This window comes from Hemitrygon akajei, chromosome 26, assembly GCF_048418815.1.
Source record: "Hemitrygon akajei chromosome 26, sHemAka1.3, whole genome shotgun sequence".
Taxonomy (NCBI): Eukaryota; Metazoa; Chordata; class Chondrichthyes; order Myliobatiformes; family Dasyatidae; genus Hemitrygon; species Hemitrygon akajei.
In genome coordinates this window covers 22,279,268-22,285,267 of record NC_133149.1, presented here as the reverse complement: position 1 = coordinate 22,285,267, position 6,000 = coordinate 22,279,268, and the positions used below count along the sequence as shown (strand labels likewise).

Here is a 6,000-nt window from a genome sequence, read left to right as displayed (position 1 = left end):
GGAAAAATTACTCATGTCATGCACAAAGTAGATGTCCTCAACGTCTTGCCAAAACTATAGTTTGCTAATGTGAAATCTGTGGAGTGGTTAAACAATGAGTTTTAATGACTTCAACCTAAGTGTATGTAAACTTCTGACTTCAACTGTATATGCAACAAATAAAGATAGTCTTTTTGATATTATTATTTTAAGAGTACAATATTACTTTTTGGAGCAAAAAAGAAGGGTCTCAGCCCAAAATGTTGACTATTCATTTCCATAGATGCTGCCTGACTTGCTGAGTTCCTCCAGCATTTTGTGTGTGTTTTGGATTTCAGCATCTGCAGAATCTCTTATGTGTCTTTCTGATATTTCTTTCTTTCTACAGAATTGATAATGGCATATTTTTAATAAGACCATGGACAAGAAAAATGCTGCTTTTTCGAATTGGTTTACTAATTTATTGAAACTAGTTTCTGGCAGCAAGGATTTTTAGAGCAATAACAGAAACAATCAGTTCAGTCCTATTTTCTCCAACACATCACCAGTCTTTGCACTTAACTAAGATTAGCAAACAACCCGAAATTTGGCATTTTTTACACCCCAATGACAAAGAATTTTCATACTTTTCTCATGTTTATCATAATTATTCAAGAATTGACTACTTCTTTATTGATCATCGTTTACTTACAGATGTTATTGATTGTAAATATGATTCCATTACCATTTCTGATCATGCACCTTTGAAGCTATCTATTAAAACAATGGATTCATCTTCTAATGCTAAATCTTGGAGGTTCAACTCTATTTTATTGCAAGACTCAGACTTTCTTAATTTTATTAAACAACAAATTGATTTGATTTTCTCAACAAATTTTACAGAACAGATCTGTAGTGCAACATTATGGGACACTTTTAAAGCATTTATTCGTGGACAGATTATTTCATACTCTGCTGGAGTTAGGAAACGAACTAATTCTGAAATATTAACATTGGTTGATAAAATTAAAGCAATTGATAAGACTTATTCAGTGACCCCCAGCAAAGAACTTTATAAAGAAAGAGTTGAACTTCAAATGGAGCATAGTTTGTTATTATCCTCTTCGACTGAAAATCAGTTAATTAAATCTAGAACCCAGTTTTATGTACATGGAGATAAAACTGGCAAATAATTGGCTAATCAATTGAAAACTGCTTCGGTTAAACGACAAATTACTAAGATTCGTAAACGAGATGGCACTTTGACGATTGATCATAAAGAGCTAAATAAAGCCTTTCAAGATTTTTATAATTCTTTATATCAATCAGAATTTGTTGAGGATTCTTCCATAATGGATGAATTTTTAAGAAAATTGAATATCCCAAAATTAACAACAGAAGATAGTGTACTTCTAGACACACCTATTACGGAAACTGAAATAAAAGAGACAATTTTTTCAATGAAATCAGGTAAAGCCCCTGGTCCGGATGGTTATACTGCAGAATTTTTAAAATCCTTTTCCTCTGTACTCTCTCCTTGGCTTTGTAAAATTTTTAAAAATGTGTTAACTGTAGGTAAATTGCCACAATCTTTTTATGATGCCTCTATTTCTTTAATTCTTAAAAAAAGATAAAGACCCCACTGAATGTGCATCCTATCGGCCTATATCCTTGCTGAATACGGACTTTAAGATTTTTAGTAAAATTTTGGCCACTAGATTAGAAAATATATTACCTCAAATTATCTCTGAAGATCAGACTGGATTTATTAAAAATCATTATTCATCTTTTAACATCAGAAAATTAATTAATATTATTTATACTCCTTCATCCAAAATACCAGAATGTGTCATTTCTTTAGATGCTGAAAAACCGTTTGATAGAGTTGAATGGCCATACTTATTTAATACTTTGCAGAATTTTAATTTTAGCTTGAAATTTATATCATGGATTAAATTAATATATTATAAACCTTTGGCTTTGGTTCTTACCAATAATCAAAGATCTCCTTTTTTTCAGTTATTCCGTGGTACGAGGCAAGGCTGTCCTTTAAGTCCTTTACTATTTGACATTGTTCTGGAACCTTTAGCTATTGCCATTCGTGAATCACCTAATATTTTGGGTATTACCCGTGGGGAAGGGACTTATAAGTTATCATTATTTGCTGATGATTTGTTACTATACATATCTGACCCTAAGAGATCTATTCCTGCTATTTCGTCCTTGCTTGCTCAGTTTAGTAGCTTTTCTGGTTACAAACTGAATTTTAATAAGAGTGAATTATTTCCATTAAATATGCAAGTTCCAATTTATAAACACTTACCATTTAAAGTTGTCACAGATCATTTTACTTATTTGGGTATTAAAATTACCAAGAAACATAAGGATTTATTTAAAGTTAATTTTTTACCTTTAATTGACCAAATTAAGCAACTTGTTACCAGGTGGTCCCCATTATCTTTGTTATTGGTTGGTCGAATTAATGCTATTAAGATGATAGTGTTACCCAAAATTTTATATTTATTCCAAGCATTACTAATTTTTATTCCTAAATCTTTTTTTGATATTATTGACTCTAAAATATCTTTGTATGTGTGGCAGAATAAAAATCCTAGACTAGGCAAAAAATATTTACAGAAGCCTAAGAAGGAGGGCGGTTTGGCTTTGCCAAACCTGAGATTTTACTATTGGGCAGTCAATATTTGATATTTAATATTTTGGACACAAGAATCGATTATAGCAATATACCACAATGGGTAAATTTGGAATGTAAATCTGTACAAGACTTTTCATTGTTTTCAATTTTAGGATCTTCACTTCCTTTTTCTTTATCTAAATTGAATAAACAAATAACTAATCCTATAGTTAAACATACATTGCGAATATGGTTTCAATTTCGTAAATTTTTTGGCTTGAATAAGTTTATCTTATCAAGCCCTATTATATCTAACTTTTTTTTCGGCCCTCTTTTATGGATCAAGCCTTTGTATTATGGAAAACAAAAGGTATAACATGTTTTCGTAATCTATTTTTAGATAATAGTTTTATGTCCTTTGAACAGCTATCTAATAAATATAATTTACCTAAAACTCATTTTTTTAGATATTTGCAAGTTAGAAATTTCTTGAATAGTATGTTACAGTCTTTTCCGAAATTATGTCCAATGGACATTACGGGAAAAATTTTAGCTCTGAACCCAGAAGGGTTTAGTAGCCACCATTTATAATGTGATCATGAAAATACAGCCAGAAGTATCAGAAAAAATTAAGAAGGAATGGGAAAAAGAACTTCATTGTCTTATACCCACTGAGCAGTGGGAGAAAATTTTACAATTAGTCAATTCTTCTTCTATTTGTGCTAAACATGCCCTAATACAATTTAAGGTTGTACATAGGGCTCACGTGTCCAAGGATAAACTTGCTCGATTTTATTCTTATGTTAATCCAACCTGTGACAGGTGTCATTCTGAAGTTGCTTCATTGACCCACATGTTTTGGTCTTGCCCTTGTTTGCAAAATTATTGGCAAGATATTTTCGGTATTATTTCAACAGTTCTGAATATCAAATTGCAACCGCATCCTATTACTGCAATTTTCAGTTTACCAATGGTGGATAATAGTTGTTTATCCCCCTCAGCTCGATGGATGATTGCATTTGTTACATTAATGGCTAGAAGATCTATCCTATTGAACTGGAAAGAAATTAATCCTCCAACTATATTTCAGTGGTTTTCTCAAACTATCTCTTGTTTGAGCTTAGAAAATATTAGAAGTGTTGTCTTTGATTCTTCAGTTAAATTTGAAGAAACTTGGAGACCATTTATCCAACATTTTCATATGAGTTAAACTGACTTTTCCTAAACCCTGCTTCTATTATCCTTAATTATTTGGATGGAGGTATGGAGTTATTGATGCTACTGTGTATATTTGACATAATGCAATGGCCCATGTTGGTTAGGTTTTTTTTTCTTTTCTTTTTTTGGGGATTTTTTTTCTTATTTACTCCTTTTTTTGCAATTACTATGAGTTTGGGAGGTTATTATATATGGATTATTATCTATCTGAATGTATACTTAACCTATTAATTATGTACTCTCAAACCCTCTGTATTCATGTTTCATTTATGTTTGTTTAAAAATTAATAAAAAGATTTAAAAAGAAAGAAAGATTAGCAAACAAGAATTGGAGTTTCTCAAGGCTGGATATTTGACCTCCTGAGTAGAGGTTCTGTGATTTCCTGCAGCAGGTTTAAATCAGAAAATCTGGTTTGATCATTGCTGAGGTATATCACGCCTATCTCCTTGGTAACTGTGAACAATTATAGCATTATGCCTTTTCGGAGCCATTGTGTATTGAAGAGGTTCCTTCCTCAAGAAAAGTATTTCAAAGGCTGTGTTTTAAAATAAAATATCATCAACAGTTAAAAAAAACATTGTAAAAGAATGCAAAAGGAAAGCAGGAAATTTGGGATTACAAATCTCTGTTCACGATGTGCAGTCTGATCTGACTGCAGATCAGAAACCAGGGCAGAGAGCCAAACTTATGGTGCTTCCAGTTTTCTGTATTGTGAAAATCTCTCTCCAATCTGCATTATCATTAAGCAAAACCATACCAGATCAGGCTGACATTTTTGGGGTTACTCTACAGGTTTCACTGTTTTTAATCTGAAACATTGAATATTAAAATTAGGGGGCACTTTCCTCAAATTCTTTCTTATTCAACATACTGCATTAGATAAATTCCAGCTCTCATCTTAATTATATCTTTAATCCCAATTTATCTTCAGCTTCTGAAGAGGCTGACATTTATCAAGCCATCATTTTAATGGATATTTCATGGTGCCATTTTTTAATTTGACCAATGGAGCAGGAGATGAGTTGAGTTAAACTCAATGCTCACTTGACATTTGTACATAGAACAGAAAATTGGTTGTGATAGAGTGGAATAGCTGTTACCGTCTCTATCTCTACTCAGAGGCTAGTCATAGTTATCTTGTATCAGCACAGAATTGATTACACTGAGGTTGTAGATTATAACAGAAAGTGCAGTGTGGGTTACAGTGATCTCTGTGTTCAGAACAAGAGACTTAATAAAATTACATCAAATTTATTGAATTAGCTGTTATTACTATGTCTTGTAAATAATTGTCAGTCATGTGTAAAATGAAAACAGATCGAAATGTATCATCAGTAATTTCATTTATAGTGATAAATCTTTAAACTATGAGCACTATCAGTAAATAAAGGATTAGTTTAGTGAGTGCAATGTTTAGAAGTTGAGCAATTAGTTTTACTGTGTGGTGTTTTCAATGCAAATGGTAAAGAAAATAAACTCATTACTTACTGTGCTTAAGGTTGTCCCGTAATTCTGTCTCAGAAATGAGAAGGGTGTCTTTGCAAATATAATGGAAGTTTACCATATGATACCGAAAAGAATATACCTGCAGTTTGAATAATGCTGTTGTTCTTTGTTGAATTTGGGAAAAGGGACTGGAACAAGTAGATTCTATGTTTCTTATAAACATTTAATTCGGGAGTTTCTGGAGAAGCTGATTTGGGTTTCTCCAACATTTAAGGCCTGTGCACCAGTGTTAAAATTAAACTGTTCCAAAGGCATTTAATTCAAATGACTAATAAATATGAATTTCATAAATCATTGTTAAAAGATAGAAAAAAATTGAGCCACAGACTCTGAAGAGTCAGCAGGGTTACAAAGCCGAGAGCTCTAAAATATTCAGTGCAAAATATTTACTTTTGTCTGAAAGAGTGAAAACATAAATGACAGTTTGCTGGAAGAATTTGAAATCAGTAACTCTCTGATGAACTCATCTCTGAATGCCTGTTTATGAAGGCTGAAGGCAGATTGATGTGAATTCACTTCACATGATAGATGTTACACTATCAGCAGTCAACGTTGTCAAGTCAAATGTTGTTAGATCCACAGCAGTAATTATATGTTGAAAACCTGTAATAAAGAGAGTTTAAAAATACTATTTAGTTTTCAATAATTGAAACAAATATTAACCCCATTAGTTCCATTTAAT

At 31.9% G+C, this 6,000-nt stretch overlaps 1 protein-coding gene across 2 annotated transcripts in view; it reads right to left on the bottom strand.

Moving 5' to 3' along the window:
• Positions 1-414: 414 nt before the first annotated feature.
• LOC140716806 (high affinity cGMP-specific 3',5'-cyclic phosphodiesterase 9A-like) overlaps positions 415-6,000 on the bottom strand; it is a 116,038-nt gene continuing 110,452 nt past the window's right edge. For both annotated transcript variants that reach the window (XM_073029717.1, XM_073029718.1), the window contains exon 19: positions 415-5,921. The gene's annotated coding sequence lies outside the window, so the exon portion shown is untranslated. The remainder of the gene's footprint in view (positions 5,922-6,000) is intronic.